Here is a 14035-nt window from a genome sequence, read left to right as displayed (position 1 = left end):
AAGAGAAGAAGAAAACACCTGACATTGACCTCCAGACCTCTGCATGTTCACACATAGGTGAGTATAGTAGCAAACATATGTACACATACAAGCAGACCACCCCACTCCCTGAGCGCACACACGAGCACACACACACACACACACACACACACACACACACACACAAAGTAGCTTAGTTAGTTTGCAGAATGCTTGCCTGCGATCTGACCCCAGAACCTCATAAACCAAGTATGGTGGTACACACTTATAATCCCAACCCTCAGGAGGATCAGAAGTTCCAGGTCATCCTTAGCTACAACATAGGGAGTTTGAGGCAAACTTAGGCAAGGGGAATAACACCCTGTCTCCTCCCCCCAGGAGAAAACTAATTCTGTTTCTGATGAGCAAATAATCCAATTAGACATTTCTCCAGAGAGGATGGATGAGTCACCCGAAGGCATCCGAAACATACCGACCCGTATCAGGGAAACGCAAAATCAAAACCACGGTGAAATACCTCCTTACATCTACGAGGACTAGGGAGGATGCGGAGAAGTTGGAGCCTCCACACCGCCCCTGGAAATGATGCAACCATTACATACATTCTGGAGGTTGTTTAGCACGTGAGACAGAAGCTGAGCAGTGGTGGAGCCGCACACCTTTAATCACAGCACTTAGGAGGCAGAAGAAAGCCAATCTCTGAGATCGAGACCAGTCTGGTCTACAGAATGGTTTCCATGACTGCCAGGGGTACACAGAGAAACCCCGTCTCAAACACAAAACAAACAAAAAGAGTCAGACAGAATTATGACATGATCCAGCAATAAGGATCTACCCAGAAGCACCAAAAACGGGACTTGGATGTACACAGATGCTCATGGTAACAGTACTCACACTACAAAAGGTGGTGACTACGAACTCCATGAAATGGTATGTGTGGGGGGGGGGGGTTAATATTCATCCAGGAGAAGGAAGAAATTGCTGGTACTAGTACAGCACAGACAAGCCTAGAAAACATCGGGGAGAGTGCAAAAGCCATCCAGAAAAGGTCAATTTTTTTTCTTAAAGCATTCTACTTACATGGATGTCTGAAATAGGCACGTTCCACTGACCCAGAGGGTAATCCGATGAATGCAAGAGCGGAGGGCTGTGGGGCATCGGCAACTGGCGGCTTAATGGGCGTGCATTTTCATTTGGGGGTGAAAATGATCTGGGATTTAATAGTACGGATGGTTGCCCAACTCAGGACGACAGTAAGAAGCAACACACTTTTTTTTTTTAATTTTTATTTATTCTGCATACAGTACGTATATGGTCCAGCAGAGGGCACCAGATCTCATTACAGATGGTTGTGAGCCACCATGTGGTTGCTGGGAGTTGAACTCAGGACCCCTGGAGGAGCAGTCAGTGCTCTTAACCTCTGAGCCACCTCTCCAGCCCAGCAACACAATTTAAAGGGCCACTCTTCTGCATGGGAATCCTGTATCAAAGGGATAAAGAAGGCCAAGGAACTGCCAGGGTCACAGCAGGAAGTGTCTCTACAGCGTCCCCTATGGGTGGATAATGGGCTTTTTTTTCTCATCTTGGGTGGTTAAGGATGCAGAGACCCGGTGTGGTAGCACTAGAACCCTGTGACAGCATCTCGAGCAGAAGAGATGAGCTGCTACCAGTCTGGGCACAATGGTGCCCATAGGGGCAGGACATGAGAGAGAGAGAGAGAGAGAGAGAGAGAGAGAGAGAGAGAGAGAGAGAGAGAGAGAGAGAGAGAGAGAGAGAGAGAGAGAGAGAGAGAGAGAGAGAGAGAGAGAGAGAGAGAGAGAGAGAGAGAGAGAGAGAGAGAGAGAGAGAGAGAGAGAGAGAGAGAGAGAGAGAGAGAGAGAGAGAGAGAGAGAGAGAGAGAATAGTAATTGTAGAAAAAGAGGTAATGAATTCCAGAGGGCAAGAGGGGCATGGAAAAAATTGAAGGAGGAGAAGGAAGAGTAGAAATGATGTAAATACAGTGTGCTTGTGTATGAAATTCTCAAAAAATATTTTTTTAAAAGAGAAACATGAAGAGAGGGCCCAGAGGGGGGACAAGATGCTGGGAGAGTTACAAGTGGTGACACTGTGTTTCAGGATCAGAAGACTCAATGGATTCCAACTTCAGAGGAGCACCGGGGGCACCTTCCCTTGGACTGCTGCAAGCTTGTGTTTCCAGTGCGCCCCACAGTGCATGTGGCCGGACTGGGACACCTTAAACTCAGCGAGGGATGCTGCAGAGCACACTGCCACCCCAAGTACTGGAGGCCCTGTGGGAGCTGGAGGTGACGTAGAGGTCACACCCTCCAAACCAGCACGGGCATGAGAGATTTGGGGCCTCCTCCCTGTGATGGAGGCCATTTGGTTCCGAGCAGTAAAACTGCAGCTGACCTGGAGACTGGCCAGTCAATGCCTCAGAGGTTGAAACTCACCCAGTAGCCCTCTAGGTCCTTGCAGACTGGCCAGCCGCAGCTCCGGAGCTGGGGAGGGGAGCAGCTGGACCCCAGAGGAAGCCTGTTCCAGGAAGTGAGGCGGGAAGGACAGAGCTAACCCCAGCGGAGCACAGACTGCTCCGAACACTTCCAACTGATCTCCCCCAAGCTCCACTCTGACACCTCCCACTTTACAGGAATGGGAACTGAGGCACAGAGTAAAGTTTGCTTGTGTGACATCTCGCAGCTACTGCATGGTACTCTTAATTATGGCCCAGGCTACAATCCCCACCCCTAAACTCAATCCGTGGACTCTTTGCAGCCAGAGAAAAGATTAATGTGCAAACTGTGGGCTGCTGTGATCCCAGGAGGAGGCCTGTACGCTAGGAGCTGGGAGTTTACTGGCACAGGCTTGAGAACAGTGGGAACATTGCCTAAACCCCCAGTAATTGGTTAAATAGCTATGGAGTCATCCTAGGGACCAGATTTTTCATCCCATCCTTCCCATGGGAACAAAATCCCTAGCATGTTTTCCAGAGAGGAAAAAAGGACAACTGGGAGGCTCTTGACCCCAGCAGAAAACAATGATTAAAATAAACCCCAAGAAAATCCTTTACAGGTTGGAAGACCCCAAACTGTGCTCTGAAGAGCAGTTGGCAATCATTTTCCTCCCACAGAAGATAGTCTTGGACTTGGACTTGTTCAAAAGGTGTTTTAGTTGGAAATCTCAGCATTTAAGAGGCCGAGGCAGGAGGATTACTGCAAGTCTGAGGCCAGCCTGTTCTGCAGAGACAGTTCTAAACCTGCCAGGATACATACTGAGTTTCTGGTTTTTGTTTGTTGGGTTTGATTTTCTATTTCGTTTGCTGGTTTTTCGAGACAGGGTTTCTCTGTGTAGCCCTGGCTGTCCTGGAGCTCACTTTGTAGACAGGGCTGGTCTTGAACTCACAGAGATTCTCCAGCCTCTGCCTCCCAAGTACTGGGATTAAAGGTATGTGCCAGCACCACGAGGTGAGTTTTCTGTTTTTGTTTTTTTTGTTGTTGTTGTTGTTTTAAGATTTATTTATTATGTACACAGTACTCTATCTGCATGCATGTCTGCACACCAGAAGAAGGCACCAGATATCATTATAGATGGTTGTGAACCACCATGTAGTTGCTGAGAATTGAACTCAAGGCCTTCAGAAGGGAAGACCAGTCAGTGCTCTTAACCACTGAGCCATCTCTTCAGCCCCCCAAGTTTCTGTTTTAAAACAAAACAAAACACCAAGCCACACAGTTTTAGACCCAGTACCCAGAATGGAGAGCCAGGTGAATCTATGTGAGTTCAAGGGCAGTCTGGTCTGCATAACGAAACTATCTTAAAAACAACAAAGAAACCAAAACGCCAAAAAGTATTTGGGCTGGAGGGAGGTCACAGGGCCCTTCAAGTCTGAATCCCAGGAACAAGTCATGGTGACTCATAACAGTAATCCCAGTGCTTGAGAATCAGAGGCAGGAAGATTGTCATGAGTTCAAAGCCAGCCTAGGCTACAGATCTTATGTCAAAAAGGAGGTCGTAGGGGGAGGAGGAGGAAAAGTAAGAGAAAGGGGGAGCTGGAGGAGGAGGATGAGGATGAAGAGAGGGAGGAAGAGGAGGATGAGGAAGAGGAGGAGGAAGAAGAGATGGAGGAGAGGAGGAGGAGGAAGAGAGGGAGGAAAAGGATGGAGAAGAGGAGGAGGAAGACGATGACAAGGAGGAAGAGGGGAAGGAAGAGGGGGGAAAGGAGGAGGAAGAATAGAAGGAGGAAAAGGAGGAGGAAGATGATGAAGGGGAGCGGCAGCCCCAATCATGGAAAGGAGAGGCACCTTGTTTTTCCAACCCCACGTCATTCACCTGTCTTGCCTTCACACAAATTTTGCTAAAATATTCTAACAAAGGTATCTTAATGCTACCAAAACAAATACATAACAGTTCTCAGAAGCAAGAGAAGATGTGTAAGTGAACTAAATATGCCTAGGGACCCTGGAGAAACCCCAAACAGATAGAAATGAATTGAAGGGGGGCTGGCATGAGATACTCGTTGCTGGGACTACTACGGTGCACTGTCTGCACCAGCAAGTTCTCAGGGAAGGAGCTGTGGCTGGAGATGTCACTAGGAAGGTCCTGAGGCTGCAGGTAAGGATGCTACGTGGCTGACATCCTCCAGGGGAAGGTGTCATGGTGGAGAGAAAGACGTAAGAGAACAGAATAGAGACTAGTAACGGTTGGCAGGGAGATGGTTCCACTCAATGGCTGATTCATCACGACCTACTTGACTCTACCCCATGCCAAAAAGATCTCTGTCACTTCCCCAGAAGACTGGTCGGGAGATACTGTTAGGAACTGCACACAGTGTACTAAATAGAGACTAGCAAGAGGTTGAGTGCCATTGATCTATTGATCTATTCACAGGTCCTTTTGCTGTTGTTTGGTTAGTTGGTTTTTGTTTTGTTTTGTGTGTGTGTGTCTGTGTGCGTGCGCACGCATGCGTGCGCGTGTGCTTGGGATGGAGCCCAAGGACTTAGGATGCTCCCACTGAGAAACACGAATCCATTCAAGGTGCTCCTGCTGCATGTGCCACCCCTTCCTACCTCTCCACTTGCACCCATTCCCTAGGCTGAGCCATATCCAGACGATACCACGCCCTGAGACCTCCAGCTCAGAATGCTGAGCCACGCTCCCTCCATAGGTCTGGGCCACCAAAGCCCTAAGCTTGGTCAAAGGTTTGGACCTTGAACCTAGCAGGGACAAGGGTTGGGGACTTGTAGGCACAGAGTATTCTGATATGCCTGGGGTCAAAGAAGACAAGACCTGACTAATATCCTGTCTGCCAGCTAGGGTGAGGATGGGGTGACCACGCCCCCTCCAGAGGATTCAAATGCTTGAAATGTGGTCCTCCAGTGTGGTGGCACTGAGGGAGTGTGGAACCTTTAAGACATGGGGCATGGTTACATCATGGGGTACTTTCCAGGAAGGGATTAGTGCTGGTTCCTTGGCATTAGTTTATTATTAAGACACCCCATGCATCTGGCCTCTTCTGCATGTAAGTGACCCCTCTCTATTTTCAGCCACGTTGCAACCCAGCCAAAGAGGCCCTTCCCACTGGCTGGACAGATAGGGCTACCCAATCTTGAACTCTCAACCTTCAAAGCACTCAGATAAGGAAGTTTTTCTTTATTATTATTATTATTAAACTTTTAGGTAACCATACAGAGTAATGGGTTTCACCGTTGTAAGTCTCTTTTCTCTGTAATATATTCAGCCTTAGGCATTTTGTCATAGCCATGGGGTGGAGGGGGGGAGCCCTAGAGACGTCCCTATGCCTGGGGAGCTCAAATGTGAGCCTTAGGGAATGGAAAGGGAGCCATCACTGACTGAGGTTAGTCCTTTGGAAGCTGATACTTCCACTCCCTGTCACTCCATCCCACTTAAAATGACAGTAAGAGGCGCGAAGACATGGAAAACTCTAGAATAATGAGAAATGGGGCGTGGCGCAATACTGACGGAAGACTGTAACTGAACGAGTGAGCCTCGGGAAGCTGGCTAGTGACAGGCAGACTTTGACACTGTAAAGCGGGCTGACTCACGTTAATGGACTCAGCAGCAGGCTTTCTTTCTGATGGAGATAAACAAGGGGGCGGAACCAGAAAGAGAAGTGGTGGGCCAACTGTCTGCTTTGTTTCCCAAATACCGAAAACCTGCACGCACACAGAATCTGACCCACAGATTGCCCATCATGGCCCACGACTGAAATCAACCAGCGCGCCCTGCTGCGGTGCGCGAAGGACAAAAAAACCGCGATACCTCCGTATGTTTGAACAGACCCACCAAGCCTGAAAAGACATGCGCAAATCTTCAACACATGTTGCTAAAAAAAAAAAAAAAAAAGCCAAATTTGAAAAGGCTGTGAACTGTATGACCTCCCTGCCCCCCAGGACATACTACATTCTGAAAAAAGCAAAACTTAAAGAGAAAGAAACAAGGTCAGCGATTGCAAGTGGGGGTGGGGGGAAGATGGGCAAACACAGGGACATCTTAGGACTGTGGAACTATTTTGCATGATAATTTTATAACGCATTTGTCAAAATCCATAGGACATTACTTCACACACACACAAAATGAACCTAAATGTATGCGAGTTTCTAATCACTTAGAATATTAGCAGATCTCAGGATGCAATGGAAATGTGACAAAATAATACTCCGTTTAAACTACTGGAAACCTACAGGCCAGCCAGAGACACATAGTAGTGAGACCCAGTTTCAAAATAAAACAAAACCGGGTCTGGCGAGATGGCTCTGTAGGTAAAGGAGCTTGCCTTGTCACTCAGCCTGATGAGCTGAGCTGGATCCCTGGTACCCACCTGGTAGAAGAAGAGAACCAACCACTGTGGCATGTATGCACACACACACACACACACACACACACACACAGGTTGGTGAGATGGCTTAGCAGTTTGCCACCAAGCCTGACAACTTGAGTTCAATACCAGACTTCCCTCAGTAATGAACAGAAACCCGTCAGTCAAACAAACTGATCTCAGTCAGTGGTTTTTATCACAGCAGCAGAAATCGAACTAGAATCTCAGCCTTGGCAAGAACCTGGGTTTGGTTTCCAGCACAGCAGTTTACAACCATCTGTAACTCCAGTTTCAGAGGATCTGATGCCCTCTTCTGGCTTCCACAGGCACTAAGCACACATGCGGTGCACATATACACATGTATGTGCAAATAAAACACGCATAGACATGGAAATAAATATATGGGAACAATAAAGGCTCAAGAATGCTATCTTCAGCCAAGCGGTGGCGGCGCACGCCTTTAATCCCAGCACTCGGGAGGCAGAGGTAGGGGAGATCTGTGAGTTTTAAGCCATCCTGGTGGATAAAGCTCCAGGACAGCCAGGACTACATGGACAGACCCTGTCTTAGAAAACAAAACAGAAGCTGTTGAGATAGTTTCTGGTAGTAATATTCCTTCAAAATCACCAGTTGTTTGAAGAGACTTCAAGTTAAAAGATTGGATCTTCAATGACAAAGTGCAGGCTGTTTTTTTTTTCCATATTTGCTTTTTCTTTAAGACAGAGTCTTTCTATATAGCCCAGGTCGGCCTAGAATTCATGACCCTCTCACCTCTGCTTCCCCAGTGCTAGGATTAAAATCTTCGAGCTAGTATACAAGACTTTGAAGATTTTTTTTTAGTGGAATCTTATTTTAAGGTAGCAAAAATAATGCCATCACATTTTTATTATAATAGGGTCATTAAGAGCTGAGGATGCAGGCGGTGGTGGCACACGCCTTTAATCCCAGCACTTGGGAGGCAGAAGCAGGTGGATCTCTGTGAGTTCAAGACCATCCTGGTCTATAAGAGCTAGTTCCAGGATAGCCTCCAAAGCCACAGAGAAAACCTGTCTCAAAAAAAAAAAAAAAAACACCAAAAAAAAAAAGGTAAGAAGGTTTCCGAGCCGGGCGTTGGTGGCGCACGCCTTTAATCCCAGCACTCGGGAGGCAGAGGCAGGCGGATCTCTGTGAGTTCGAGGCCAGCCTGGTCTACAGAGTGAGTTCCAGGACAGCCTCAAAGCCACAGAGAAACCTTGTCTCCAAAAAAAAAAAAAAAAAGAGCTGAGGATGGGCTGGGAAGTGGTGGTGCACTTGGTTAGGCAGAGGCAGGCAGATCTCTGAGTTCAAGACCAGCCCAGCCTACACAGGGAGCTCCAGGACAGCCAGGGCAACACAGAGAAACACCCTGCACCCAGAAAAAAAATAAGTTAAGGATGTGGTTCAGTGGATGGGGTGCTGGCCCTATTATGGGTGAAGCCCCAGGTTTGATCACCAGCACCACATAAAGCCAACACACTGTCAAGGAATTGTAGCATATGCTTGTAATCCAGGTTTGATCACCAGCACCACATAAAGCCAGCACACTGCCAAGGAATTGTAGCATATGCTTGTAATCCCAACACTTGGGAAACAGACCAGGTATAAACCAAGCCTCCATCCTTTGCATTTCTCTCAGAATCACCCTCCAAGTTCCCTCTACAGGTTACCAAGCTTCGATGATCTTCCCCCAAAACATGCCATCCGTTCTGTCATGGGTACCCCACAGCCTGGTACCCATTTGTCATAGTTGGGGTTTTTTTCTGTTGCTGTGATGAAACACATGACCAAAAGAAAGACAGACAGTAGTTCCCCTTGATCCTTGGCTTTGTTTTTCAAAGTCTGATACCTTTCATCAGCCACTCTCCAAATGCATTAAGTAGAAAGTTCTAGAATAAATAGTTCAAACATTTGGGATAACTTGCATTATAGTATACTGTTAAAAACTTGTGGGTTGGCTGTGAGTCATTGTTCATCTTATGCCCATCTAATAGAAATCCAGATTTACCCCAGGTCAGTGAGTGTGATGGGAGACATGGGCCCCCCCCCAAGGAGGGTATGACGCTATCTGAGATTTTGAGCATCTGTGGAAGCTGCTGGGACTTATTTTCAAAGATACAGGAGGCCAAACTACTAGATAGCAAATAGAGGCGGTAAACAGATAGAGAGGTGCTCAGCCCACAAATTAAAACAACAATGGTTCACTACCATAACTCTCCTAGAAGGGCAAAAGCCCCAAACACCACAGCACCAAATGCTGCTAAGCATGGGTGGGGGACAGGAGGCCCCACTCCCAGTCAGTGACAGATCATGGTGGCACTTTAGAAGATACACCCGCCATCTCACCCTAAGTTAAACCAAGTGACTTGAAAATTATGTCAATACAAAAACCCTGCACACAAGTGTTTATAGCTACTTTATTCATGATTGATCCATGCTGGAGGCAGCCAAGATTCCTTTGGCTGGTGACTAGGTAAACTGTGGTACATCCGGACAGTGAAATGTTTCACAGTAAGTTAAGAAGAACTGCACCGGGCTGGAGAGATGGCTCAGAGGTTAAGAGCATCGGCTGCTCTTACTGGAGGCCCTGAGTTCAATTCCCAGCAACCACATGGTGGCTCACAACCCTCTGTGATGAGATCTGGCGCCCTCTTCTGGTGCGCAGTCAAACACTGTTTATACATAATAAACAAATCTAAAACAATGAAAAGTGAGAACTGCACTATCAAACTACACAGAAGCATGGAAGAGCCCTGAACAACCTCCTGAGCCATCGCATCAGCCCCTGCTGTGAGCGCTTCGATATTGTCCTGGCTAACCTAAAAATACACCAGGGTCTCCCAGCTTCAGGCCCCTGAGCATTGGTATTAACAGGCTTGACCCACCACGTATAACTTTAAAAAAAAAAGGAAAGAATGAAGAGATGGAAGGAAGGAAGGAAGGGAGGGAGGGAGGGAGGGAGGGAGGGAGGGAGGGAGGGAGGGAGGCAGGGAGGCAGGGAGGCAGGGAGGGAGGAAGAATAGATTGAATTATTTTTTAGAAGAAACGAAAACAAAAATACAAATATGGAAATCAGGGTAAAAAAGCTGAGGCAGAGGGATGCCCACTCAGGGTCCAACATTTGAGTAATCATAGCACCAGAAACCAGAGATCAGGGAGAACAATGGGAAGGAAAAATCACCCACAAAATAACTCAGGAGCATCTCCTAGACCCACATGCTGTGTGTTCTTGGGTCAACAAGACTTGGCAAAGGCTATGGGGGGGGGTTGGTCTGTGCCTAGTGGATGACAGGAATGTTGGGGGCACGTGAAACAAAAAGGAAGCCCTAAAGGTTTTGGAAATACGTCCCCAGCTATAGAAACAGAAGCAGCCAGCGGCAGGGCGCCAGCACTCAGTAAACTAGCCGAAAGTGCCAGAGCACAGGGCTTTAAAGAAAAAGCCATCCCCAAGCATTCTAGTTGTCTAGTTGTGTGGGATTTTACTCCATGCTCAGCTGAGCCATCAGTCAAGTCTGAGGGCGGAAAAATAATCTTTGGATATTTACCTCATCGATTACCTTAAAAAAAAAAAACATTAGTAAGGAATACATCCCACTGACATGTTCTAGGACAGAGGTCTAGAACAGCAGAGCTCAAACAGGAGGGAGAAGGGGGGGTGAAAACGAAAGAGGAGCCCTGAGGCTGACTGCAGAGATCAGGACAGTTGCCAGCTGGGAGGAGGGGAGGGACTACAGAGGAGAGGGCTGGATTCCTAGACACCACTGAGAGAGGACAGATTACACAATGTGTGTGTATTGGGGGGTGGGGGTGGATGACAAACTTCACCAAGCCATGCAAAACCCAGTTGAACAAAATCATAGTTACTAATTCCACAAAGGATGAGAAAAAAAATGCTTCCTGGGGGTGAGGGGAGAAAAAATAATAACAACTGTGGTGAAACTTATGTCTAAGCAATGGACGTACTGTTTATGCGATCCTAATAGATGTAAATCCTGAAAGTGACTCTCAACAGTGGTGTTAGGACACAGTCGTAATGCGGGGGGTGAGCACAGGAAGTGTGTGTGTGTGTGTGTGTGTGTGTGTGTGTGTGTGCATGTAAGTGCATGACAGTAAAAGACAGACAGAGAGAAAGACAGAGGATAAGCATGGAGGATGTATATGAGAGACCAGCTCTTCATCTCACATGGAGAGAGAAAAAAAAGGCAATTGGGAAGGCTTAAAATGGAAACTTCAAAAGCATTAATGCAGACAAGTTATTTCGGTGGAGATGCGGAGATAAACCCCCCCCAAAAAAGAACTGGTTTTAAAAAAGGATTGAGAGTGGCTGCCTCCTGCAGGGGTGGGGGTGGGGCACGGGGAAAGGGAGCTGGGCTTGTCGTCATAAAATAGTGATTTGTGTGCTCAGTGGTGCACAGGCCTTCCTTCCTTGGTCTCAGTCTCCACTACAAAGCAGGAACCACTCACTATCCATCCACACTGCCCAGGTGAGAAAAGAGGCCCCAAGACTCAGAACCTCCAGAGCTCGCAAAGACCTCGTCCATCATTCATTCCCCCACATTCCCTACCCCTCTGGATGGCTCTCGCCAGTTCATTGTTTTTCTTTTGAGTTAGTCCTCTGAGGAGGAGAAGGTCAGGTTTCTTTCTGAAAGTCTTCCTCCAGCCTTGCTGACTCTGCTGACTCCAGGACATAAGTTTTTAATTCAACCCAGATGGAAGGCTCCACTTGGCTCTTGAGCATGCCTTGGGGAGTGCTGAGATTTGTAGATAAGCTTTGGGGTGAGGGAGGAAACTGAGGGTGGCAGAGTACATGGGCCAGGGATGGGAGAGCTCCTTGGGGATGAGTTTGGACCTGGGGAAGCAGCCTCCTCCGAAGCTGTCAGGCCTGCGGCCAGGATTTGGGTCCTCAGGCCACCAACCAGCATCTTAGCATCCTCGGGAGTGTGCACACTCCACCCATTCACCGTTCACAGACCTCCAAATACCTGCTGGCTGGTGCTTAGGTGGCCACACGTAGACTTCTCTTTGAGGAGGTCAGTCTGGCAAATGAGACAGTAAGACGGATAGACAGATGAACAACCAATGTTGATGATACTGGGGGTGAGGCACAGTCGTGGAGGGCTTGACTCCGGGCTTCTTCATTAAAAAAATGGGTGGCATGGGCTAGGGAAAGGAGCTGTGAGGGACCCACCGGGCAGAGAAAGTAGCAGTCGTCAAGGCGGAGTGACCTGAGTGATGGTGAATGACAGGAGTGAGAAGGGATCTTAGGGGTGTGTGGGGCATCACCCGCCCTTCCTACCCCAAGTCTCGTGACCTCAGTCTCCTAACCTCAGCGTCTTTGCCTGTTTGATAGGGTTGGGTAATCAAATCTAAAAGTAAACAAACAAAGCAAGCCGTGAAAACAGTGTGTTACATTGTATTTTCTTTTTGTGTGTGTGTATGTATGTATGTATTCGAGGTGTGTGAAGGCCAAAGGCTGACATATTAGTCTCTTCCAGACTGAATTTCCACCTTTATATTTCGAGCCGGGATGTCTTACTTGTCTCATCAGAGTGAGATAAATCAGTTAGTCTAGCTAGACAGCTTGTTCTGGAAACCCACTGTCTCTCCTTCCTGAGCACAGAGTTTACAGGCAGGCTGCCACACCTGCCTGGCATTTAAATGGGTGCTGGAGATCTGATTCTAGTCCCTACGCTTGCTTGTACAGCAAGTGTTTTACTCACTGTGGGGTCATCTCCCCCAGTCCCTACTGATATAGAAATGAATTCTTTACGTTGGTATGGATTTTAGTTTATTGATACACATTTAAAGTCAATTTTGTTATATTGTATATGTTTCTACTCTTGTTTAAGGTATTATGTTTATGCAGCTCATTTAAAAATATAGTGTATAGGGCTGGAGAGATTACTCAGGTAAAGTGCATTGGCTGCTCTTCTAGAGATCCTGAGTTCAATTCCCTGGCTCACAATCATCTACAATTGGGTATGATGCCCTCTTTTGGTGTGTAGGCATAAATTCAGATAGAGCACTCTTTAAAAAATGTAATGTGCAATGAAGAAATACAGAGTAATTGTCATCTATAATAGTCAAACTTGTAGTCATGTTAGGTTTTCTAGATGTACAGAGATATGTTTTGTTGTTGTTGTTGTTGTTGTTGTGGGGTTTTTTGGTTTTTTGTTGTTGTTGTTGTTGTTTTGGAGGCTATTGGTCCAGCCCAGCCTCAAACTCACAGAAATCCGCCTGCCTCTGCCTCCCGAGTGCTGGGATTAAAGGCGTGCGCCACCACCGCCCGGCAGAGATATGTTTTGATGGATAGGTAATCTTCAAACACTTCAAAGATCTACAGAATACGGCATTTAAAATGTTTTAAGAACTTAGACTTTTCTCCACAGTGAGACACGTCTGCTCCTGGCATCACGAGTTACTTCAGAGGGGATGATGAACATTGACAAAACTCGTTCCTTAGGGAGTTTGCCTTCAGTGTGGCAGGACTGGCCATTTGGGCAAGAAACTGCTCTTGCCAGGATTGCTTGACAGTGTGTTGTATAAACTGGACATACAGGACCTACAGGAGAGTGACTGATAAACTTGCCAAGCTAAGACAGGATGGTCCTTCAGGGTTATTGGGTCACAGAGGAAACTGCCAGGCATTCTGCAGGCCACAGAAGAGAGCAACTGATGAACTTTGCCAGTACAAGGCAGAACAAATCTTCAAATTTCCCGCTTCACTGAGAAGCCTGCCAGATATCCTAGGCTTACAGGCTGAAGATGAATGGCCCAACATTGCAGAGGAACTTTGGGTGACTGTCCAGCCAGCCAGATGCTTCTGTCATGTCTGGAATTTTGGAAGTTGCTTACAATGCACTTCCAGTTTGCTTAAGTAATATTATATCCTCTTTGGGTCTTTGATGGACTGGAAGACTAAATACTTATAAGTTTCCTTAGTTGTGATAAAAGATAAATTAGATATAAAATTTTAGACTCACAAAGATAGGCTAGACATTTCTTGCTTGATAACTGTTTTGTTATATATAATCTTTCTATGTTAAAGTTAAAAACCTTTTTTAATTAGCTAGAAAAGGGGAGATGGTGTGGGATGTCCTTCTGCATGCTGCGAATATCTGTTGCTTTTATTGTTGATGAATGAAGTTGTTTTAGCCAATGGCCAGGCAAAATATAGCTAGGCAGGAAATCCAAACAAAGATGCAGAGA

General features: G+C 46.9%; 1 long non-coding RNA gene across 1 annotated transcript; it reads left to right on the top strand.

The window, feature by feature from the left end:
- Window positions 1-3414, top strand: LOC121140969. The gene is made up of 3 exons (XR_005877938.1): window positions 1-57; window positions 358-909; window positions 2095-3414. It is a non-coding gene; the product is annotated as an uncharacterized LOC121140969 (long non-coding RNA).
- The last annotated feature ends 10621 nt before the right edge of the window (window positions 3415-14035 follow it).

This window comes from Mesocricetus auratus, unplaced genomic scaffold, assembly GCF_017639785.1.
Source record: "Mesocricetus auratus isolate SY011 unplaced genomic scaffold, BCM_Maur_2.0 Super-Scaffold_100006, whole genome shotgun sequence".
NCBI classification, from domain to species: domain Eukaryota; kingdom Metazoa; phylum Chordata; class Mammalia; order Rodentia; family Cricetidae; genus Mesocricetus; species Mesocricetus auratus.
Note: the sequence above shows the minus strand (reverse complement) of the source record. Positions and strands in the feature narration are given on the sequence as shown.